Genomic DNA, 26,077 nt, shown 5'->3' with positions numbered 1-26,077 from the left:
GTCTGTAAATGTGAATGTTTGTAATTATCACATTTCTGAGCCAAAGTGAAATCTTGGAGACCCCCACCATTGTATGTAAGACAGATCTGGGCTTGGTTAGCTATCTCTGAATTGGCCAGTGTTTTGGCCTTAGCTATGAGTCTCCTGGAAGGCTCTCCAATGATCTCTTACTATAGCCAGCACTTATAACACTGTCTGATGGTCAGTTTGAGGGCCTGGTGTCAGGAGGTAGACTGCTTGCTTTTCAGATCCTGGAGTCATGAGGGAGAAGTGCTTTGAGGAGCCAGACATCTCAGGGGTCTACTTCTATATGGGTGAATTCCAGGGACGTTTAATGTGCTAAGCTACTTGGGACAGTAGCTGGGTTAAGAATTAAGTAGAAGAATAGGAGAGTCCCAAATGAGTTGATGAATTGGAGAAATAGTCAGTAACAAAGGAAAAAAACATTCAATAGGAAAAGTTCCGAATGATACTTGGAGGAAATGATTATTATCACAAACACAGGCGAAGCAATGCCCAGCCAAATGAGGATAATAAGCTGAAAACAATCCAGCGAGGTCCGGCTGTCCCCCTTAAAACATGAGCGTGAAAGTTGGCCACACTGACTGAAGCAGTTTGGAGGAACTGTGAGGTAATCGTCACTTTATCATACCTTTATGAGACCTCTTTGTCCAGTTCCGGACTTCACAGTTTGAGAGGCATGGAGTCCTTGGACATAGTTCAACAGATAGAAATAAAGATGATGAAATTGTTGGAGAAAAAGAACTATGAGAAAAAGCAAAAAGATCTGGTATTATTTAACCTAGGGAAAGAAAGCTAAGGGGAGACTTAACTCTTCCCATCCATGAATTCTAGCTGAGAGTGACCGACTGTTCTGTCTCCTGTTGAGGAGTAAACAGGCTTCAGTTCAGCAGAAAGGATATAAGTTAAGGAAAGGAAAACCTTCCCTGTGACGAATGTTGAGGGTCTGAACAGGCTGCTGTAGCAAGACAAAGACTCGTTTCCAAACACTGACCAAGGGAACCCACCAGACAAGGGTATGTGGGGGTGGCAAAATGTTAATTTATACTATTTTTATAAAGTTGGAAGGAAAGATAGTATTGACTAGATCTGGCATCAGCCCTGGCTCTGGCCCAGAGCCGTGATTTGGGGCAGGCAATTCTCCGGGCCTCAGTTTCCATGTTTATAAAATGACCTCAGCGGCGTTCTTTCTCAGTGCTCACAGTTCACATTCTACGATGTTCTAGAGTAATGTGGTAGGTGTATTTAACAGGTTAAAGGTTTCCTTCCAGTGAAGTGAAAACAGTAAACGTGCTGAGGGGTTAGGCATTTGATCTGGACTTGATGGGCTTATGTCACAGGTAGGGGTGGGGCAAAGTGTGGAAAGCTACAAGGTCCTTATGGGGGATTATCTGGTTCTGAAGGAAAGTTGAAGAGAATGCAGGATACTCCTGAGGAGGAACATGCCTGAAGCAGAAGGAGAACATGAGGGATACCTATAAGTCACCTAGGCATAAGAACATGAGGGGCATCTGGTGGCCCAATTGGTTAAGCGTCTGCCTTTGGCTCAGGTTATGATCCCATGGTCCTGGGATTGAGCCCCACATCGGGCTCCCTGCTCCTTGGGGAGACCGCTTCTCCCTCTCCCTCTGCCTGCCGCTCCCCCTGCTTGTGCACTCTCTCTCTCTGTCAAATAAATAAAATCTTTAAAAAAAAAAAAAAAAGAAAGAAAGAAAGAAAGAAAGAAGAACATGAAAGGGACAGAAGACTGGGGTATAAATCAGGATAGGCTGATGAAGATGAAGCCTTAGCTAAAGGACCCAGCCAAGCCCAAGGACCTGGTCTAGAGCCAACTCGGAGGCCAATCAAGCAACTGCCAGATCAATGCAACCGGAAACCAAGAACACTGGGTCTGTATTCGGGTAGGAAAAGCCCCAGTTCTAAAGGTCTGAAAGCACAGAGGCTTTGGAGCCAAACAGACTTGGTTTCCACTTTACCTCTGCCATTTATTATCCATGCGATCTTGGGCAATATGCTTATTCTTGTTAGAACATAATTTCCAGATAATAAAACAGGAAAAAGAGATCTACTTTATATATTTTGGTGAAGATTAAATACACGATTATATGCCTGACACATAGCAGGTAGGGGAAAAACTTCTGTAATTCTGACTTGGCCTGGGAATGGAATTAAGGCAGAATAAACAGAAACTTCAGTGACCTCATGATTTACAGAAAGGGGCTGCCACCTACGAATGATCCAGACTAACTTTCGTAGCATGCTCACCTATGTTCCTCCATCGATCCTTGGGAAATAATTAACTTTAAAGTAAGTATTATTGGGGCGCCTGGGTGGCTCAGTTGGTTAAGCAACTGCCTTCGGCTCAGGTCATGATCCCGGAGTCCCAGGATCGAGTCCCACATCGGGCTCCCTGCTCAGCAGGGAGTCTGCTTCTCCCTCTGACCCTCTTCCCTCTTGTGCTCTCTATCTCTCATTCTCTCTCTCTCAAATAAATAAATAAAATCTTAAAAAAAAAAAATAAATAAAGTAAGTATTATTACCACCCCATTTCAAAGATAAGAAATTGAGGCTTAGAGTAGAAAATGCCTGTCCAAGCTCAGTAAGTTGTAGAATTGTGGTAGTCACTTAGGTCTTCTGGCTCCAAAGTCATTGCTCTTTTTCCTGTTTCATGGGAGAGAAACAGGAAGAACACTGAGAAACTGGTGAGTATTTTAGTATTATAATCAGGTTAGCTGAGTAATGTGAGCCTGGACTTATCATCTGGTCTAATTGCTGGTAGTTGTCCATTAATAGTCCTTTGTCTTTGAAAGGTTGTCAGACCCTCCCTGGTGCTCCAGCCTGCAGAGAGCAGTGCTGTAAGGAAAGGGAGAAACTGAGGTGCAGCTCTCGACTCACAGGTTCAAGGGCACCAACCTCCCAGAGAAGCCTCTCCTCCCATCCTCATTCTGCCGCCAACCTGGCAATACAAGCGGAGTCAGAACTAGATCAACACAGCTTTCTGTTGGTCACATTTACTGAATGAAGGGGATTCTTCTGTTTGTATCTTTAAATAGAACCATTACCACTGATCTGCAGTCACTGTCTTCGGGAGCCCTTAATAAACTTTAAGATCATTACTGAGTCACTCACTTAACTCTTTTTTCCTCCTAGCGGAGTAAGCACCTCTCTGATCTCTCCTTACAGAATTCCTTTCCAACCAGCAAAGCACGCCTGTGACTCTCATCTCCTACTTTAGACATTGATCCCAGGACTGGACGTTCACTTCTAGTGAGGCAAGAAGCGGTGCTCCTGAGCCCGAGAGAAGGGCTCTCCCCACCAGGTACTGACACTAGCTCCTCTTTCCTTTCTTACCCCAGAATGCACTCAGACACCCTCCAGGGCCTGTTCCTGGTCTAAGACACACATACATACCACCACCAACACCACCACCAACAACAAAAAACAACACAAACAAACAAAGGCACACCAAAGGTCTGACATTTTCTTCTCAAAATAGTTTAGACAGTGTCCTCCTGGAGGCAAGGAGTGTGACTAAGTGATTTCTTAAAGTCCCTTCCAGCCAGTGATTCATCAGACATAGAATTTTAAGCTGGAATGGACCATTATATCCTGGGCCAAAGGCCTCATTTTTGCAAATAAGGAGAGGTCCGTAGAGGTTAAGAGTTGTGGAGGCTGATTGCTGCAGTGGAAAAAGCACACATTTGAAGTTAGAAGTTTGGGACATGAGGCCAAATTTTACCAGTCACATACTGTGTGACCTTGACCAAGTCATTAACCTCTAGAGATTCAGTTCCCACAGTTGAAAAATGGAAAGAACGCTGCCTACTCTACCTGCTTCTGAGTGTCATTCTGAGCATCTTATGGCATCACACTTATGAAGGACACGATAAATGTAGCCAACTGCTTTATCGATATGTTGCACTATTAAGTAGCTTATTCAAGGTCACAAGGTGGCAAAACCAGGATCTTCAATTCCAATGTAGTTCAATATCCTTCATACAATGCTGCCTTCTTGATATTTTTCCAATTCTACAGTTAGAAGATTTTCTCATAAGCTACCACACTAATTTGATCTCCACATGCTTTCCTTTAAACCCCTGGATATGCACAGACTCAAACTGTGGGAATCTAGGCTGCTCAGATGGATTATAGACCAGCAAACTTGAAGACTTGTTGGGGAGGCCTCAAGCAGCCTTCCATGACCTCACAGTTATGGCTCTCAGACCCTGGATTGATAGCTTCCGAAGGACTGGGGACATTCACGAGCTGCCTTTCCCTGTAGCTCTACTAGCCAGTTTCATAACACCAAACTGGACGCTGGAGATGGCTATTTGATGGTTTGTAATGGACTATTAGGCTATAGCACGTACCCTGAAGGCTGAAGTAGGAGAAGAGTGAGCCACAGAGTAAAGTGATAATACATACTTGACGTTCACACTGGACATTCAGAAACTTGTTCAGTGGTAACAGGTGACTTACTGTGCCAATTTGTGTAGTCCACATAGAAGAGGCAGGAGATGTCAGTTTAGTTTCACAAATGAAGTGTGGGCCCAAGTGTTATGTGTTCCTATGGATTACTAATGGCAAGGGCCACTGGGCTCTGAGCTCGATCATCACTATTAGTGCATTGGAAAAGATCAACTACATTTTATTTGGCCCCATTATTAATCACAGGGAATAAGGAGTTCTCAGGTATAAAAATCATCTGTCTTACTCATCAAGAGATGGGCACACCCTACCACTACTGATATTTGGTGGCACACTGGTCCAATGGGGTGGACTGGCCTGTGCCTTTCATAACCGATGCCTCCCCAATCTTGACATGGGATATCCTTTCAGTTATTGAAGAGTTTGAGTCTCTTCTTGGACAATGGTATTTGGCCCTTGAAGAGCACAACAGAGAAAGCCTACTTTTCACTCTTTTCTTAGGCATAAGAAATGTTTCAAGCCTTCAGAAATAATGGTGAGATCAAACCTACAATAAGTAGAAAGTATAGTTCTTTGCTCTAAGCAATAAAAAAGGGGAAAAGGGGGGGGAACACTGTGGGCCAGTTCAGCCAACAATTTCCATGTTAAAAAAAAAAGTTCAAGTTGGAGCCATGTGGTCTCAATAAAGTAGTAAAATATATTTTCTTTACCCTACACTTCATGTGCCCATAACCTTCCTTTTAAATCATCTCTAACCAGCCCCAAATCACTCTGACCGCAAATCATTTGGTGGCTTTGGTCTCCAGGCAATGGAATGTGCCGGAGTAGACGGGGAGTCGCTACCAAGGGTGCTCAGAGGGAGTTCCCACTCCCTCTGCTCAGGCACACAGACCCCAGCAAAGCCCTGAAAGGGTTCCGCGCTGAGATAGCACATGACATCATAGCTCAATCATTCAGGAAAAAACTGCAACGGCTGCAGAATAGCACAACATGCCACAAACCACAGTGGGCAGATAAAGCCGAAGAACAGCTTTTCTTAGGAAAACATTCATGAATACCAGGCAGCTGGCAGAGGCACGTTTAATTACATTTACAGAAACCCACTGCATCCGTCAACCCCACCATCTTTGGAGCTGGCCAACAAATGGGAAGGTCGCTGGAGCCCGTCTTCAAAACGAGAAAGCCAGGAGAGCTTGAAGTTTATGTCATTGCATTTCATAATGTGTATTACGACTAGATTTGACCCAGCTGTAAAATCGTTTGATAGGCTTTGAAAGGGTTTCCAAGTGAACTAGACCTTAATAGTAACCTTTCTCTAAATTTACAACTGGAGATTAAGAGCAGCCCAAGGTGTGAGAAATCAATTATTCAATTCATGATTAATTTAAGAGACACTGAGCTTGTCCAGGGCATAAACAAAACTCAAGCGACTGCCATCTGCCATCACATCAGAGGACCCAGTCTTGTATTTTGCAAGTGCCACTGGAACTTTGTTTATTTTTTTAAAAAGGAACTGTTCAAAGAGTTAAGTATATGGACTTTGAAGGGATTGGTAAATGTGCCTTCAGGCATCTCAGGGAAACAAAGTTCAGCATGCACCAGTAAAGTATGATTAAAGCTCAAGAGAAAAAAAAAAAAAAAACTGTCCAAATAAAATGCTTTAAAAAGAGTACTTAAGCATCATACAATAATCGCTAAAGTAGGAGTTTGAAAGGAGACTGCAGAATCTGTGTGAGACAAGAGGGATATGCCTGAAAAGTCTCGTGGACTTGTCTAATTTTAGCCCCAGGGAGCTATCACTGCTGCTAATTCTAGTGTGTGATTTCACCTAAGTGAAAAGAGATTTTTCAATAGCAAAAAGAAAAGACCCAGCAAAACCACACAGCAAATAAACAACAAATGAAAACATTTCGGTGATCAAGGTAGGTCTTGGTCCCTAAAGGAACAATGGAAAAATTATATAGTAGCTAGTGACCACTAATATCATTAGATATCTTTTATCTAATGATAGAAATTAATCTTTTCAGAAACATGTTTTCTTATAGTCTGATAACATATCTGGCAATAATCTTTTTCATCAGACACCCTTTCCGTTTCAGTTGTGGGTAAGAGGAAAGCTCAAGTGTATGCTCTGAATATCTTCATGTAACCTCTAAAACAATGGTCGGAGAAAATTCGAGGCTCTTCGGTTACTGAAAATAACCTGTTTGCCATTATGTGGGCAATTACAAGCTAGGACTTGCTTTTCAAAATTGCTGGGTTCAGCAGAGATTTCCCATGGATTTATCAGCAAAAGAAATAAACAAGCATTCCACTGAGCTCCACTTGGAAGTGTGAGAAGGGCTACTGAGAGTCTTTTTCATCAGGTGGACAAGAATTCAACTTAACGGACCAGGAGGTTAAGCTTCATTCCAGTATTGTGATGATTTTCTTCATCATCAGAAAGCTGAAAACAAACTTCAGCCCCCTTCTCAGGTGGTCCTCCTCCTTGGCCCCTGCCACATACCACACCACCCTCTCTTTCATCAGTAGCCTACCGGTCAAGTGAGAGAGGGGACTTTAGCATCCCTGGAAAGCACAGGTGTCAGGCAGGGTCTTTATGTCTGTAGTGTAGGTAGACTGGGGGGAATCTCTTATATGTAAAAGTCAGGTTGGTGACCTCTAGATTCGCTCATTTCAAGACTTCACCAAAACTGAATATTTATAAAACCGTAATAGCAATGCTTTCCATAAAAGCTAATGGGGAATGTCAGTTTTCCACTTTAGTCTTTCCATGGTAGACGAGTCATCAGGAATGCATTCTTCCCTATTGTATTCTGCCTGCCACTTGTTCCCGGAGAACCACAGCCAACTGAATGCTAACGAAGACAGGGACCCCATCCAAAGGGCTTCGAGGAGAACAAGAGAAGGAGAATGTAGCATTTGATTTTGTTAGACAAAGGACTGCAATCAAGTGAAACCCAACAAAACAAACAAACAAACGTTCAGGCAGCTGAAAAGCAACAGGTGTGAAAACGCCCAGATTTCTCATGGGAAAAATCACCAAAACCTTCCGTTAAAGTGTTTCCAGCTAAAATTCATTCAGCAACTGATCGGCGATTAGGCTGTCAGAGATTGCTCGCTCGGTAAAAAAGTTTTCCTTCTACTTCAACCAGGGATGGAGCAGATTACATAGAAATTAGAAGGAACACAAACTCGGCACAAACCGCTCCAGGCATATAAACGCCCGAAAGAGAAGCTTCTCTCAAAGTACCATTTTTTAATGGATAAAAGGGGGGGAGGGGAATTCCACCTCCCTCCTCCTGCCCCTCCCCCACCCCAACTCTTACAACAGAAAAGTCGCGCGGAGCAGGACCCACCACCCCCGCCCCCTAAGAGCGGTCCGAGCAAGAATTAGGAAAACCGTGGCGGAAGACAGTCTTCCGAGCCCAAGACAAGCAAACACCCAGCACAGTACGTTTCACTGGAGTACCTGCATGTCACTGCCGGGAAACGCTGCCAAGCAATTATTTCCTGCCCTTCTATATGTATTTAGTGCTCTCACTTACCAGTTGAGCAGGAGACACGCTCTGCCCCTAAAAACAAACAAATAAAAAAGCTCCCCTCTGGGGTCTTTCAGATCTCAGCTATTCCCAGCTTGCAACTTCGGAGCTCTGAATTCAGTCTAGCTTGCAGACTACAACGGAGAAAACGAACGGGCAGCCGAGCTCCCCAAAGCCCGGCCCCTCGCAGGCAAGGAGGAAGACGTCTTGGCGTGCTGGCGCTCCGGGGAAGCCTCCAGGCAGCCAGGCCCCCGCGAGCAGGGTCGGCGTGAGGCGGCCCGACTGCAGCCGCGCCGAGTGCGCCGCGTCTCGCCGAGGGGCCGCGAGTGCGCGGTGCGCGTGTGGCAGAGAGGGGGCTGCTGGGGAGGGGGAGAGGGTGTGTCCTGGGGAGGAATGCCGCTAACTTCCACAAATAACACTGAGCGGGGATGGAGGGCAATGCAGCTCCCCTCGCTCCAAGCCCTTATCACGCTTAGGAAAGCTTTGACTTTGGCTGGGGATGGGGATTGCAATCCCCCGTGGAGAAGGTAATAAGCAAGTTCCACCCACGGTTTCTAACGACCGTTCAGCTGTGGTTTGAAGCATTTCCTAAAAACCTCTGTTCATTTAGTCAGCATCCAGTCTCTGAGGATACCGTGGGGGGGGGGGGGGGGGGGGGGGGGGGGTATCCAGGTGGTAACTACTAGTGAATTTGTAGTAGTTATAAAAGAAATCAATTTCCGTCTTACTCTTCCTCATATACCCTTTCATGCAGGAGGTATCTTTCAATTACACTATCTGCATTCTGGTGAATTGAATTGCTTTCTCTGATGCTGCCTTACTGTAAAGCTATAAATTAATTACTGCATTACACATGAAGCCTCTAGGAAAAGGAATGCTGAGAATAAATCTGGTTTTTGTTCTTTTTTATGTTGAACAAGTCTGCCATTAATCAAGTCTTTCCACCAACATCTAGGGAACAGACCCAAGATTGCGACTTCTTGAGAGATGAACATGTGCATATGTCTGGTTGTTCTACAGTCTCTCTTTGCAGCATTATGTCATAGTGACTCAGTTACCACACAGACAGACATAATGGAGAAACAATAGGAGAAACAAAACCAACTATTTAATAAAGACTTACCTACTTGCCAACTGTAACAGATTGTCAGACAGGGCCTAAATTTTAAACATTTTTAAAGATTATTTCACCACTTCCATTGTTTCCCCATCTTGGAATCACATCACTGCTTGTCATTGGTCAGTCTGGGAAACAGAAACCCAGGATTGTATTTGGAAATTTAAGGAAGAAACTCATAAGGGACTCATGAAACTATTAATTTTAATGTAGCATGTAAAATGTCAAAGGCATGACAGATTCTTGAAGTCAATTAGAAAACATCAGAAAGTGTGTTCCAGAAATAGAATAATCTTGAGAGGTCCAAAATAGAGATAGTGCAAAAAATATTTTTTGAAATGGAAATAAAATGTTCAGCATTTAGTGTATATCTTTAGTTTATTATCCTGAGGAAGGGATGGGTCATGAAATATTGGATTTTTTTCTCACTTATTAAGTTTCCTCCTTCCTTTGAGAATTCATGTAAAGTTAGTAAGGATGAGTTTGCTTTTCAAACTGAAAATATTCTGGGTTTGGCAGGTTCAGTCCCTTCTTTTGTGTCATTAGTTCCCTTAATTTGTTAACTACATTTATAGAGTTCTGCTAGAGTCGCTGAATAACAGTTAAATGCTTTTGTTTGTCTGAAAGGCATCAGTGTAAAGCAGGGTGGCCTTATTGGGTGGGTGTCTCTAAGATACATTTCAAGTCCTAACCACATTTCTCCTCTCCAGCAAGGGGTGTTAGAACAATCCTCTGTGAATTAGGGGAAACATTTTATTGATTAAAATGCCAAGGCAAAAGCAGAAGGAAAAATGGGGCCCCAGGGCGGGGGGGTTCAGTATGTGATCACCATGAGCACAAAGACCTGAGCATCCCTTTCAACTGCCTTTGCTAAAACTCTGAACATTTTTGAAGTCTGAAATTTACTTAAAGTGTCCAACATGCTTAAATATCTTAGTCAAAGACGACATCCCTTTCTGTGGCTCTGTGTGCAGATGAGACCGAAGGGAAGATGAATTTTCTGCAGTCCTTCCACATAGTATACAAAAGGAGGCTACCTTTTGGGTTGCACCTACTAGTGGTGCCAAATGTTCCTGGAAATTGCTTTTTGTTTCTAGGATCTGCCTACTTGCTTGTGTCCCAAATGTGAGAAATATTCCAGTGTTGACTGTTCTGTAGAGTTTCTTGGGTTAGGAGAGGGAGTGGTGACAGCGTTCTCGCTGTGTGTGGTCCATAGAGCACCTGTCTCAGAAGTGGGGAAGGGGAGCTTGTTGAAAATGTAAATTCTCTGGGCCCTACACAGAGCTGTTGAATTAGGATCTTTTCGTCTGGGGGCTATGACATTACTGTGTGTGTGTGTATGTGTGTGTGTGTGTGTGTGTGTGTGTGTGTAACTGAATGTTTTGAATAAGTAATATATTCACATAATTTGAATAAAGGTATATACTCTGCAGTCTCCTTCCTACCACTGTTTCCCATATGTCTAGTCCATACAGCTCCTCCAAGGCAACCACTGATAATAGTTTTTTCCGTAGACTTTCAGGTTTCTTTATGCACATACCTGCAAATATAAATTCTTACTTTTTCCCCCTTTATTTCTTCAAAATACTGTAAAATACTTATGCAGGACAGTTGCTGTCCTTTACTTTGCTCCTTCACTTAAATATAATTTAGGATCTTTTTCTGTATCATACATTCAATTATTCATTCATTTAGAGACAAACCCTTATTATGCAACTACTATCTGCCAAATACTGTCATGCTGTGGTTACAGATATGGACAAAATTGACAAACATTTCTACCCCATAGCATTTATATCTTGGGAAAGGGTGCATCAAGCAGACAATAAGCATAACAAGAAAATTATATATTGTGTTGGAATATAATTAGAGCAATTGAAAAACTAGAGCAAGACAGTAGGGATTGGGAATATCAGGTAGCAGGTTTTAATTTTAAATGGAGTGGTCAGAGGTGGCCTTATTGAGAAAATGACATGTAAGCAAAGATTGAGGTCAATGAGAGAGTGAGCTTTGGAATTATGTGCGGAGTATGTGATCCAGACAGGGATCAGCTAGTGCAAAGGCCCTGAGGTGGGAGTATGACTAGCATTTTTAAGGCAAAGGGGCCAGTGTGACTGGAACAAAGAAGGTGAGGCAGACTGTCATAGGGGGTCAGAAAGGCAAGAGGGGGGCAAGATAGGATAGGATATTATAAGCCGTGTAAGGATTTTGTTTTTTACTCTTAAAGCAATAGACAACCATTGGAGGGTCTTAAGAGGAGGAGAAATATGATACAATTTATGTACATATCCGCACACAGAAAACATGCTCTTGTTTAATGTTATATAGTATTCCCTTGGATAAATACACTGCAATTTTATTCAATCAGGATGCAACTGGTAGAGATTTGGGTTGTTTCCAATATTTTGCTATTAAACTTCCCCGTATGACATTCTACACTTGTGCAAATATATCTAGGGTATTAACTTCCACAAGTGGGATTATTGAATTGTGTGTGTATTTCTAATTTTGAAAGATATAGTCAAATTGCCTTCCAAAAGCCGAAACCGATTGACACTCCCACTAACAATGTTGACTAGTTTTTGTTTTCCCACAGCCTTGCCAACAGAGTGTATAATCAAACTTCTGGGTATTTGCCAACCTGATAGGTGAAAATGATGTCTCAAGAGAGTTTGACTTGCATTTCTCTGATTTTGAGTGAGGTTGAGCAACTTTTTCTTATGTTTAGGAGCCAATTCTATTTGCTTTGTTGTGGCCTCTCTGTTATACTTTGCCCATATTTTATGGGGTTCTTGGCCTTTTTCTTGACAGACTTATTTAAAGTCCATACATATGAAGAAGATCATCTTTTTGGGTTCTGAGCTGCAGAGTGTTTTCTCTTGTCATTTGGCTTTTGACTTGGCTTATGGTACCCTTTGACATGCAAAAGTTTCTAATTTTTATGTAGTAGGAGAAAAGTAAATAGGAAGGCCTTTTCTATATCATCTACCCTGATAATTTTATTTTTTTACATTTAAATATTTGGCAGATTTGTATTTTATCCTGGTTGAGTTTACGAAGTATTAAGATATGGAAAACTGCTTGATTTTGCTCCAAGTAGTGATACAGTTTGCCCCACTACCACTTTTTAAAACAATAATTTTTTAAAAATCTAACTGTGGTAAAAAGCAGCTAACATAAAATTGACCATCTCGATCATTTTTAAGTGTTCAGTTCAGAGATATCAAGTATACTCACATTGTTGTGCAGCAGATTTCTAGAACTTTTCATTTTACAGCCCTGAAACTCTATACCCACTGAACAACAACTCCCTATTTCCCCCTCTCCCCAGCCTCTGGCAATCACTGTTCTACTTTGTTTCTATGAACTTGATTACTTTAGACACCTCATATAAATGGAATCATTTTTGTGAATGGCTTACTTCACTTAGCATAATGTCCTCAAAGTTCATCCACGTTGGGGCGTGTGACAAGATTTCCTTGCTTTGAAAGGCTAAATAATATTTCACTGCATGTATAAAGCACATTTTCTTTATCCCTTCATTTGTTGATGCATTTGGACTGCTTATACCTCTGCATTATTGTGAATAATGCTGCTATGAACATCAGTGTGTACATATCTACTTGAGGTCCTGCTTTCAATTCTTTTGGATATATATCCAAAAGTGGAATTGCTGCATTATATAAGTCTGTTTGTCATTTTTTGAGGAATTTCCATACTGTTTTCCATAGAAGCTGCACCATTTTACATTCCCACCAATAGTGCAGGCAGATTCCAATTTTTCCACATTCTCACCAACACTTTGTTAACATGTTCTTTTCTTTCTTTCCTTTAATTTTCTCTCTCTCCTTTCCTCTCTCCCTCCCTCTCCCTTTCTTTCTGCCTTTCTTCCTTCCTTTCTCTCTCTTTTCTTTTTCTTTCTCTTTCTCTTTCTTTCTTTCTTTCTCTCTCTCTCTCTCTCTCTCTCTCTCTCTTTCTTTTTCTTTCTTTCTTTCTTTCTTTCTTTCTTTCTTTCTTTCTTTCTTTCTTTCTTTCTCTCTTGATAGTGCCTCTCCTAATGGGTATGAGCTGATATCTTTTGGTTTTGATTTGAATTATTCTAATTTGCTTTCAAATTTTTATTTAAATTCTAGTTAGTTAACATATAGTATAATACCAGTTTCAGGTGTAGGATTTAGTGATTCATCACTTATATACAACACCCAGTGCTCATCACAACAAGTGCCCTCCTTAACACCCATCACCCATCTAGCCCATCTACTCCCCACCTCCCTCCATGAGTTTCTCTAATTATTAACGGTGTTGAACATCTTTTCATATGCTTATTGGCCATTTAAATATCATCTTTGGAGAAATGTCTATTCAAGTCCTTTGCCCGTTTTTAAATCAGGTTATTTGTGGGGTTTTTTGTTGAATTGCAAGAATTTTTTATATAGGGACGCTTGGGTGGCTCAGTTGGTTAAGCGTCTGCCTTCGGCTTGGGTCATGATCTCAGGGTCCTGGGATGGAGCCCCACGTCGGGCTCCCTGCTCATCAGGGAGCCTGTTTCTCCCTCTGCCTCTGCTGCTCCCCCTGCTTGTGCTCTCTCTCTCTCTGACAAATAAATAAATAAAAATCTTTAAAAAAAATAAATTTTTTAAAAAGAATTTTTTTATATTGGATATTAACCCATTGTCAAATATATGATTTGCAAGTAATTTCTCCTATTCCATAAGTTGGCTTTTCACTCTGTGGGTTGTGTCCTTTGATACACAGAAGTTTTTAAGTTTGGTGTAGTCCCACTTGTCTATTTTTATTTCTGTTGCCTATGCTTTGCCTCACTATCACTTTATAATAGTAATCTTCTACCTACTGTTTTGAGATGTACATTTTTAACATGTATTAAATTCCTATATATAGTTGGGCCTATTTCTGGACATTTTATTCTGTTTTCTTGGTTGATCTTTTAGTTTCAGTGCCACTACCACACTGTTTTAATTATTGAGGCTTTTAATTTTAATATCTAGTGAGCCTAATCCTCTCATTGTTCTTCTCTCTCAGAGTTTCCTGTTTTTCCTTTTTTGTTTATTTTTTCACATGAACTTCAGAGTAAACAAACAATGAGTATTTTTATTACTAGAATTGCATTTAGATAATTAACAGAGAGAATCAACATCTTTATGTTGTCAAGTTTTCCTAGCCAAGAAAAAGGTAGATCTTTCTATTTGTTCAAATCTTATTTTGTGTCCTTCAGCAATGTTTTATGGTTTTAATCATATGTGTTCTGCAACATTTATTGTTACAGTTATTCTTAGGTGCTTTATCCTTCTATTATTACTGTAAATGGGGTCTTTTCTCTCCTTACATCTTCTTACTGGATATAATTAACTAATTATAGTACATTCATTTTGTACCATTTTATCTAACTAAATTCTCTTACTGTTTGTAAATATTTCTCAATTCTCTATATAATAATTTCTAACTATAGAATAATATCATCTAAAAATAAAGATTAACTTTCTGCTTTCCAATTTTTATGCTCTTGTTTTCTATTTTCATTGTCTATTAAATCAGTACAATGTTAAATAACAGTAATGAATGTGGGCATTCTTGTCTTATAATTTATTTTATTTTATTTTTTTAAAGATTTTATTTATTTATTTGAGAGAGACAGAATGAGAGATAGAGAGCACGAGAGGGAAGAGGGTCGGAGGGAGAAGCAGACTCCCCGCCGAGCAGGGAGCCCAACGTGGGACTCGATCCCAGGACTTCAGAATCATGACCTGAGCCGAAGGCAGTTGCTTAACCAACTGAACCACCCAGGTGCCCTCTTATAGTTTATTTTAATGGAACTGCCTCCAGTGTTTTCCCAGTAGGCATGGTATGGGCTTTGGGCTGGGTATGATATATTTTATTACTCTAAGAAAGTATTAATCTATCCATATTTCATTGAGACCTTTTTCTGGGGTTAAGTATGATTATTGGCTTTTGTCCAAATGTTTCTTTCTAGTATCTTTAGAAATGATCCTATAACTTTTCTCCTTATACCTATTAATTTGATGGACTATAATGAATTTCTTGGTAATGAATTATCCTTGCATTCCTGTAATAAACTCCACTTTGTCATGGTGATTTTTCTAATGTGTGGGTAGATGCTATTTGCTAATATTTTATTTATAATTTTTCCATTGATATCCACAAGTGAGATTTTGATAACAATTTTTTGTTTCATTGCATTGTGATCAGAGAATATTGTCCATAATATTTCTATTTTTGGAATTGATGGACTTTTTCCTTGTGGTCTAATTTATAGACATTTTTCATGAATGTTCCTTAGTCACCTAAAAATAATACCAGTGTCTATGTTTTCAGGATACAGAGTAAAATAACATATTTTATTATCAGTTTTGATATTAATATCTTCTTTGAACTTCAGGTATTTTGACTTTCTCATAGACTAAGTTTATATTTATGTATATTTTACCTTGCATCTTCTGTAATTTCTGCTTTGTATGATGGTTTCTATGTTATTTGATGACTCTATATTCATAATTATTACAGCTTCATTTTGAGTTTTATTGCTTTGCATTACCAAGTGCCCTTTTCCTTATTTATTTGCTGGCTCAAATTCTACCTTATCTGCAAACAGGGTCATAACCATACTTTATTTTCAGTTCCCTTTGCCTAGTGTGTCTTTCCTTACTCTTTGATACTCATACTCCCTGAATCACCTTGATGTACTGTGTACCTTACATACAGGGCTCCATTCTGTGACGTAGTCTACTGCCTCTATTCTTGCTCACACGGGGCCTGCATGAGGCATTGCCAAACAGTGATAGAGCTGTCTGGCACTGTTCTCCAGGTGAGTCCTGCATCTTTAGGGAGAGAATTTTTCTTGGTGCTTTGTGAGACCCCCACACCCAGTTTGCTTAAATAAGTGCTAGTTCATGGACAGAATGTTTGTATCCATTAATTTAGGCTTATAGTCGCAGTAATTTTTTAAGAGTTCCTTTTATTTCTCTAATAGAGTAAATTTAAACAACTACTTCCAGATTCAGCCTTAGAATGATTATTTTGGTGGTGATACAAATAATACCTTCCTTACTTGGGCAGCCTGACACATGATATCTCTTGATATTCATAGTAATACTGAGTTTGGAAGAGCAGGTATCTTTATTAAATAAGTAGGAGATATTGAGATGAGGTTTCTCAAAATTTTATTTCCTCATCATTTCTTACACAAGGAGGCAATTCAGCTTTCTGAGATGCTACTGAAAGACCTTGATGTGGGAGGGATGTTTCCCAATGCCCAAAGGACAAAGTTTCAAGTTAATAATAAGTAAAGTGATGGTAGGTTTAATTCTCTTCTGAAAATACCAATGTTGTTGAAACACTGGAGGGTTTACTTAGGGAGGTCATGGAATCTACCTTTCTGGGGAAACTTTAAAAATAATCTCTTTTGGACAGTTTGAGTGTGGTCCTACCCAAAGGCACAGGTGACCAGTTTAACCTCTGGTGTCTTCTTCCTCCAGAACACTCACCAAGAATATCTCAGGGATCTGGATGATTCATTTTCAAACTTAAGCCCCAGAAGTATGATCCATCAGGAGATTGTTATCAATAGTATTCAGATTTAAAAGCATAAATTATTTATGTAACAAGAGGCTACCTAATGGAGAAATTTAAGTAAGGACCCAATATGGCACAATAATGCCACTTCTCTTTTGGGGTTAGGGACAAGGAGATTACAATCAACTTCAAATTGCCTTATGGTAAAGGAAACATAAGAATTTCCACATTTCTTTTTCTGGACTGAAAGAAACATGGTAAAGGAGGAAAATACACGAAAATCTTTCACATTGAGACATTTTAGGATTACCTTTTCTTCTAACCAGAAATTCCCAAGTTGTCCTAAGATTCAACATCTGAATCATGCTGACTAGTGAGACATTGTTTGAGCAAGACTGGAATTCTGAACATTCTTAGAGGCTTCATAAAAATCCCAAAATGATGGACAAATGCTTATGTTGTGGTCATGCAAAGAAAAACCCCCTCATGATTTGGGATTGAGTTGGTTCATTTTATATTTATAGTATCCACACCAAAGGAATGTAGGATTTGGCATGGGGAGAGGATGGGGAAGTAAGAGAAAAGTAAGGAATGGAGACCAGGTTTTGTCTGTTTGCAAGGGTGTATGTTTTGACCTAGAGCCTATGGGGTACAGAGGGAGGGAGTGCTTGATAGTTTAGTTAGTTTGTTTTTAAAGCAGAATCTTCTTCAGGTCTCTAGTGCGGGAGAATGACTGAAAGAATTTTTTACTTTCCTTGTTAGCAGCACCATCTGTTTACAATGAAAGCTTGGCTTCTACGTTGGCCCAAATAAAAGCCCTAGGGTGCCCATATAAGTCAAATGGATAAAGCATGTGTTCACAGACCTGAAGAATCACCCTCCCTTGCCTGCACAGGGCTTTCATGGTAGATTTACACAGCATCTTATCCTACATTAATTCAAGATGATAAGCTTCTGAGAAGCAAAGGTGGGTCATAGGTCACTGCAATTCACAGCCCAGGCAGCTCATCTGCCACCGAACAAAATGATGGACCTCTTGGGTCACACTTGCCAAGAGAGAGGTTGGCAAGTGGCAAAAGAGCCATCCCTTTCACTACTGTCATGGGATTCTTATACATTTGGGGTAGGGACTTAGACACCAAAACAAGGGAATATGGAAATACAGTCTTTGCATAATTGCTAAAATTGGACCTCAGTTCTAGATAAAAAGCTGTGTTTCCATAAACAGCAAAGGATAAGGTAAATGAACAAGAGAAAAACGTCTAGTACCAAAACATCAAGCCCGGGGAGAAGGGTGGAGGCTGGAAGGCTGAGGAGTTGAAAATAGAAGCCAGGCATCCTGCCTTTCTCATTCTACTTTGTGTTTTGTCATTGCCGCCCGGTGGGATTTTGAGGCTCTCTACCTGGAGGCCAGGGGTTTTCTCACTTTCCCCAGAAATACACTTTAGATAAGGATTTATAGGACAATTGCAAAAGCGAATAAACTGTAAGTCTTGAAAAATGTTGGTAGTGATGAGAGAGGTTTCACATAACAATGTTATTTGCATGCCATTAGATAAATCAAGTGTTTATTGAACCCAGCTTCTTCTGGATTATCTGATGGAAGGCCCAGGGCTAAACTTTCAGAGGTTTATCAATGGCTGGGGAAGAGGGGGGAAAAAAACCCCACAAAACAAACCCATATGCATTTGAAACAGCTGCAGTATAATTAAGTATGTACAGACATACCTCGGATTCGGTTCCAGACCATTGCAATAAAGCGAATATCATAATAAAGCAAGTCAAATGAAATGTTTGGTTTCCTAGTGCATATGAAATTTATGTTTACATTATACTGTAGTCTAATAAGTGTGCAATAGCATTATGTCTAAAAAAACAATATATCTACCTTAATTTAAAAATTCTTATTGCTAAAAGAGCTTACCATCATCTGTGCTTTTGGCAAGTTATGATCTTTTTGCGGGTGGAGGGTCTTGCTTTGGTGTTGATGGCTACTGACTGATCAGGGTGGTGGTTACTGAAGGTAGGGGTGGCTGTAGCAATTTCTTAAAATAAGACAGCAATGAAATTTGCCACACCGACGGACTCTTCCTTTCATGAATGATTTCTCTGTAGCATGCAATGCTGTTTGATAGCATTTACCCAGAGTAAAATTTTCTTTGAAAATTGGAGTCAATCCTCCCAACCCCTGCCTCTGCTTTATCAACTAAGTTTTTGTAATATTCTGAATACACTGTTGTCATTTCAACAATCTTCACAGCATCTTCACCAGAAGATTCCATCCCAAGAAGCTACTTTCTTTGCTCATCCATAAGAAACAACTCCTCCTCCATTAAAGTTTTATCATGAGATTGCAGCAATTCAAGTAAAGGAAGAATGAAAATAATCTGAAACTTCGTAAGAATTACCAAAATGTGACACAGAAATACAGAATGGACAAATGATGTTGGGAAAATGGCATCCATAGGTTTGCGCAACGCAGGGTTGCCACAAGACCTCAATCTGTAAGAAATGCAGTATCTGCAAAAGTGCAATAGAGAAAGGATAGTAAAACTAAATATGCTTGTATCTGTTAGTCTGGAATGTGGCTCTCAAGTTATGTGGATCAGAATCAAATGGGTCTTGATAAAATGCAATTCTTGGCTCCATCACTTGGATTCAGAAGGTCAGGGCATGGACCAAGGATTTGGATTTTAAACCAGAATGCTCAGTGACTTGATGCAAATGAACATCAGAACTTACTTTGAGAATCGCTAGTTTAGAATATGATATTACCTCATTAAAAAAGAGAAGTAAAATAGCATTTGTTGAGTTTTTACTACCTATAGTTTTTGTAAACACTATGTCATTGAATTCTGACAAAAAATTCTGTGAGGACAATTTAGTCAGGAATTTAGTCTGGGTCTGCATCTGAAGTCTGGACTCTTCTGTTGGCAAGTGTGTTGTTGCCTCTTCCACAGATGGGAGAAAGTCAGGGTGTGCAGGGGCGGCCTATACAGCCTGGGTGTGGTGTTTCTTGTCTCAGCCTGCCTCCTCTAAACTGACCTCCATATGGCCCCCACGATCTAGCAAATGCAAATCTGGCCATGGCATAACATTACACTATCTTTATTACACCGTGGTTTACTTTTTTTCATTGAGCAGTATAATTAAACATCTTTTTGGTTGGGTTCCCTGAATTTTGGCCCATTGGAGGACATTTTTTGGAACTGCCATTAGGGTAAGAAAGAAATTTAGAAGCATTAATTAAGTCTATTGACTACATTGTTAGCATGGAACTAGGGTGGTTTATGTTTTAGATTCAGTTAATTTTGCTCTCTTCCAGGGCAGCAGGCTGTGTGTTTCATCCACTAGCTTTCTCGAACATTCATACTTAGAGTCAGGAAAATGTGTGGATGGATTTGCACAAAATCATCTGCCCATGGTTAGAAGAACTATACTTCAACATATTTTTGTTTGAGACTAAGTTTGGTTCCAGGTACATCCGATGTTCTTGAAAACTTGCAGTGCAGAAGGTGAGGCCTGGGGTGGCCCTGGACCCCTGGATTCTGTTCTTTTTTGTTGTTATTGTTCTTTTAAGAAATCCATTAGCAACAGGAGATTCAGAAGTGTCCCTTCAACCTAATCAGACTTCTCAAACATTGTATGTGTGAGATAACCTTGGAGCTTCTTATAAATACACATTCCCGGGGCGCCTGGTTGGCTCAGTTGTTAAGTGTCTGCCTTCGGCTCAGGTCATGATCCCAGGGTCCTGGGATTGAGCCCCAGATCAGGCTTCCTGCTCAGCGGGAAGCCTGCTTCTCCCTCTCTCGCTTCCCCTCCTTGTGTTCCTTCTCTTGCTGTGTCCCTTTCTGTCAAATAAATAATATAAATAAAATCTTAAAAAAAAATAAAGAAATACATATTCCCTAATCATTCTCATCCCTCACTATTAAGCACCATAGATCGAGATGGTTCTACTGGAAGATCTCCCACTGCAATGTGAGAAATAGCAGACCCCAGACTTCTCCAACTCTACTGTTGCCAGCCCAGTCTAAGCTACAATTCTTTCCAGCCCAGACAATTGGAGAGGCTCCTAATTGGTTACCCCCACAACAGCCAGTATATCACCTTAACATGCAGATGGGGTTAGGTCATTTCCCTGTTTAGAACAACTAAGTGGCTGCCTGTTTTGATTACAATAAAACAAAAGTCATTTACGTGCTCCAGAGGACATGCGGGATGCAGCTGCTGCCTACTTCTCCAACCCCTCCACGTCCCGTCTACAGTGCAGTCTGCTGGTTTCCCTTCAGCTCCTGGTCCACTGCAACTGCTTTCACACTTGTAGCCTTTCCTCCAGTTTCTGTGCACACTTCAAGTCTTAGTTCTTAAGTCATCCATTCAGAAAGTCTTCCTACATCATTAGACTTTGCTTTTCCACCCCTTATCAAAGATATTTTGTGACTTTGTCTCTATAAAGTGACTCTCCTGCAGAAGAGTGGGCTCCATGAGCATGTTCATGCCCGTAGCTCAGCACCCAGTGGACTGGGTACGTATGAGAAGCTCAAAGGAAGGGGCGGTCAGCGCGTGGCCATGGATGGGCATCCCCTCATTAAAAACTGCATATAGTATAACCAAACATCCAGATACTCTGGATGTGGAATTAAGAGTATGATAAAAATTATTGTTGCCTTCTAGAAACTTGGAAATGAATCTAAGAGAACACATTCGTGTGGAGAAAAAAAAAATGTGTACAAGAAATTTAGAGAGACCTAATAGATAATGCAACTGAGGAATGAAGGAGGAGTAAAGCTCATGAAGAAGCCAATAAGTATTTCATAGCAGCCAGTATTTACCTTGGAGGAAAGAGCTCATTCTCATGGCTGGGCAGAGGTGACAGGTAGCATTTTTGAGCCCTGATGTTAAGAGCTTCCAATCATGATGGAGTGAACACCCTGCCATGTACTTCTACCATATTTAGAAAAGATTTCTGAATCTCCTCCTAATATTTGAATATGGCTGGCCTTTCAAAACTCTTCTTGTGCAATGAAAGGAGTAAAATAGTGACTAAGATGAGTGTGTCACTGAAAGATTTTTGAGATGCAGGGACATATGATTCTGGTAGGTTATCTGTATGGCCAGTACAGCCTTGGGAAGCCAGCAACTGGAGATGCCCAAAGTCTCTGTTAATAACGTATATGCCAGAAGCACAGGTTAGTTTGTACAGAGCAGACTTAGACTTTATTTTTTTTAAAGATCTTATTTATTTATTTGACAAAGAGAGAATACACAAGCAGGGGGAGGGGCAGGAAGCCTGATGTGGGGCTCGATCCCAGGACCCTGGGATCATGACGTGAGCTAAAAGCAGCTGCTTAACCCACTGAGCCACCCAATTCCCCCCAGACTTAGACTTTAAAGAGTTCCTGCCATCCTAGGAATGTAGCATGGAGTCTGAATGTGTCATAAGACCATACATATCTACCACTCTTTATAATTTACAAGGCATGTTTACATGGTTATTTCATTGGCTCATCCTGTGAGACAGATTAGTGATCTCCAGCCTACAGAGAAGGAAACTGAGGCTTGGCGTATGAGTGACTTGGTTGAGACCACCCAGCCCGTCAAAGAAGTGGAGTGCTCACCTCTCTTTTTGTAGCTGCCTCTCATTTCCCTCCCCTATTCTCATTAGAATTACTTTCTTTTCTTCCCTAAGAGCAATCCAGAACTTGACTGATGATTTCTTTGCCTTACAATAGTTGGGACTTCAAAATCTTATTTAAACATCTCTTCCTCCCTCCAGAACTCAGCCCCTTACAATATTTATTTCTCAAGTTGGAAGAAAGGCAGGCTGTGGGGTGGTAGAGAGAACTTAACTTCATAACTTCGTAACTATGCTTCCTGATGTTTCACTTTTCTTCTTCTTACGGTTTCAAAAACAACAACCATAATATTTATTGAGAGAAATTATTATTGATATGCCAGACTGTATATATATCATTTAATTGTCATAACAATATTGCCAGGTTGGTTTTATACATGTTCTCATTTTATAGTGCAGGACATTTGAGTCTGAGGAGTTGGATCACTTGCTGAAGAGCCCATGGAAAATTACCGAGGGGCCTGGACCCAGACCCATGGAGTCTGACGGTGTGACTCGACCTGTAGGCTTTGCTCTTTCACTTCATTATACTCTTTCTTGGACTCTAATGGTTTGCACAATGTGTGGATCTCCCCCCAATCTTTGATCAGCCCTTACGTCTGCTCTGTGACCCAGTATCTGCTAAAGCTGTGAATCCCAAGTGAGGGAACCCATCTCCAAACCTCATCCTCCGGCAACAGAGGCTTGCTTATGAGAAGTCAGTTTATTGGGGTGCCTTGGGTGGCTCAGTTGGTTAATAGTCGGACTCTGAATCTTGGCTCAGGTCATGATCTCAGGGTTCTGAGATCGAGCCCTGTGTCGAGCCCCACATTGGGCATATATCCTGCTTAAGATTCTCTCTCTCCCTCTCCCTCTGCCACTTCCCTCTTTCCCTCTCTTAAAAAAAAGAAAAGAAGAGAAAAGAAAATAAATCAGCTTTTTGGTACTAGTCAGGCTCTAGGACTGTGGAGGGGGAAGAAAACTATTTTTCTTGGTGTCTGTGTCATTTAGGATTAGGTTCAGCTGCATACAATATCTACCCTGCACCGCCTCCCAACTAAAAACAAAAACTGGACACAAAAATGAGTGATTTAAGGGGCGCCTGGGTGGTTCAGTCAGTTAAGCATCTGCCTTCGGCTCAGGTCATGATCTCAGGGTCCTGGGATCAAGCCCCGCCTCAGGCTCCCTGCTCAGCGGGGTGTCTGCTTCTCCCTCTCCCTTCCCCTCCTCACCCCCCGCTCATGCATGCATTATTATTTGCTCATGATTTTCAGGGACTCGAGTATTCTTCTATTTTACTCTTTTACCCTTATTAGTATGTGGCCTCATTTCTAAGGGTGGATGCTGGAGTGCCATTGTCATGTCCCCATTCCAGCCAGGAAGAAGGAAGAAGCAGTAAGGGCATGTGTGAGCTGTTTTTCAAGGTGCCCTCAGCACTTCTGCTTCCATCTCTGTGGCGGTCTGGACTTAATCAAATTGTCACATCTAGTGGTAATGGTGCCATGCACCTGGCTAAGACAAAGGGGTTCTATTATTTGAGGAATTGCTAGGGGTAAGCAACCAGGGATCCTGCCACAGTCTCCATTCTAAAATCCCTTATGACATCCCATGGCAGTCATTCCCAAAACTTAGGCTCTGTAGAATCACCTGGGAAACTTGTGATTCAGATTCTTGGATCCACTGTCAAAGATTCTGATAGTAGATTTGGAATGGGGCCCAATAATCCTTATTTTCCTCGAGTAGCCTACCTCTTCATTCAGGTGATCTTGATGCAAAGGGTCAGGGACACACCTGCCTCTTGAGAAATATCATGAGGTTCCATTAGAAATCAGAAATAGAGAATAGAGGGTATGATGTAATCTGGTGAACTCAGTCAAGAAAATAAACCCCATTTGTGTCTCTGTATTAAAATGATATGCATTATCTAACCTGCTTCTCTAGTAGCTGCAGTGGAGTTTCTTTCTTTTTTTCTTTTTAAAATATTTATTTATTTATTTGAGAGAGAGAGAATGAGAGAGATAGAGCACAAGATGGGGGAGGGTCAGAGAGAGAAGCAGACTCCCTGTTGAGCAGGGAGCCCAATGTGGGACTCAATCCTAGGACTCCAGGATCATGACCTGGGCCGAAGGCAGACGCTTAACCGACTGAGCCACCCAGGCGCCCCTGCAGTGGAATTTCCAAACTGAAAGAAATACCAGTGAATTCTCCCTTGTAAGAAAAGAGGATGAAATCAATAAAATATTCTTTTGATTCTGTGAACTACCCTACTCTGAATTAATTTATGATATTTTTCAAATTTGAGATTCATTCTTTAAAAATGATCTAAGGTAGATAAAGCCTTATCCTTAAGGCTTGAAATGAGAAAAAGCTTAACCATCTCAAAAGATGCATGAAACTATTAGAGTCCACATGACTTAAGTTATAAAGAAGACAGCATATCTATGGTTATAGATTTTTTGGTCATAATTAAGATTAACTCCTTGAAACACAACCCAGTTTAAACTCACAGCCAAAAGGGGTGTGTAAAGAATAGGCAAAAAATAGTGTGGCAGTCATCAAAACCCAAGAATTCTCAAAAAAAAAAAAAAGATTGAGAAAAAAATGGTAACATTATCATTCCTTCCTTTACAATCACATCATAAATAACCTTCCCCAGCTAGCAACAAACTCTTTTATCCATTATTGGAAGGCAGAGATCTCATAAATTGACTGGGATATTCTTCCCTTGTTTGACCACAAAGCAGTGATTATTTGAAACTGTAGGCTCCTGCTGGTATGTTTTTCAGAGCAAGTCACTGGTGGGATTGGGAACAGTTGACATTCATTGCTTTGGTGATGGACACCTCAAAGACAATGTGAGAAGAATCACAAGCACCCCTTTGGCTGGGGACACAGGAACGTGGTCTTTCAGATGTCACCTCAGACATCTCTGAGATTTGCCCCAAGGATCAAACATTACCACTGCCATGCGTCCAATCTATCATTGGTGGAGGTGGCAAGGTGTGGCTACATGTGCTTTTGATTATCTAAAGAGAATGAATATAAAAAACAAAACCTAATACAAGAAGGAACATAAATCCAGTCTTCTCCTGCCTTGTTGAAACGTAAGGTCAGTACTTAAAAAAATTTTTTTTTGCCACTAAGTGGCCTTGGGCCAGATACTGACACTCTAACCTCAATTTCTGTTATTTTCTTTGTGAAACAGTAAGAAGAATGTCTTCATGATTACCAAAAGTATGTGTGGATAGGTGGTAATGAAGATCAATCATTTTTTTCCTTGTGCGATACCCAAGCCCTTTGTAGTATAGATCACAACGTAACTTAAAAAAAAAAAAAATCATACATTTACTTCCATGATGATTGGACAGGAAGTGTGTGAAACTAAAGCATGAATATGATTTGTATTGTCAATGTCTTTCATATGAATTTTTAAAAGTAATGTCTTATAAAAGTTTTTTTGACTTAGCATCTTCCTTAGGAATTAGGGCAAAACTATCCAAAACATACACTGCAAGAAATATGAGCCAACTGGGGCACCTGGGTGGCTCTGTCGGTTAAGCATCTGCCTTCGGCTCAGGTCATGATCCCAGGGTCCTGGAATCGAGTTCCACATTGGGCTCCCTGCTCAGCGGGAAGCCTGCTTCTCCCTCTGCCTGCCGTTCCCCCCGCTTGTGCTTGCTCTGTCAAATAAATAATAAATAAAATCTTTAAAAAAAAAAAAAAGAAAAGAAATATGAGCCAAACCCTATATATAACAGTTCATTCTCTTGGCCTTTTCCTTTACTCATGGAACACTTATCTATC

The 26,077-nt window shown here is 40.8% G+C and overlaps 1 protein-coding gene across 10 annotated transcripts in view; it reads right to left on the bottom strand.

Annotated features, from left to right (window-relative positions):
* PALLD (palladin, cytoskeletal associated protein) overlaps positions 1 to 26,077 on the bottom strand; it is a 419,708-nt gene that overhangs the window by 271,190 nt on the left and 122,441 nt on the right. The window contains exon 1 of one of the 10 annotated variants that reach the window (XM_073892478.1): positions 7,998 to 8,287. The exons of the other annotated variants lie outside the window; for them this stretch is intronic. The gene's annotated coding sequence lies outside the window, so the exon portion shown is untranslated. Of the gene's footprint in view, positions 1 to 7,997; positions 8,288 to 26,077 lie in introns of those variants that run through there. 10 annotated transcript variants of the gene reach the window in all.

Source organism: Callorhinus ursinus, unplaced genomic scaffold, assembly GCF_003265705.2.
Source record: "Callorhinus ursinus isolate GAN/ISIS: 27379988/994484 unplaced genomic scaffold, GSC_fseal_2.0 scaffold4, whole genome shotgun sequence".
In the NCBI taxonomy this organism is placed as follows: domain Eukaryota; kingdom Metazoa; phylum Chordata; class Mammalia; order Carnivora; family Otariidae; genus Callorhinus; species Callorhinus ursinus.
This window is presented reverse-complemented; position numbering and strand designations above follow the sequence as displayed.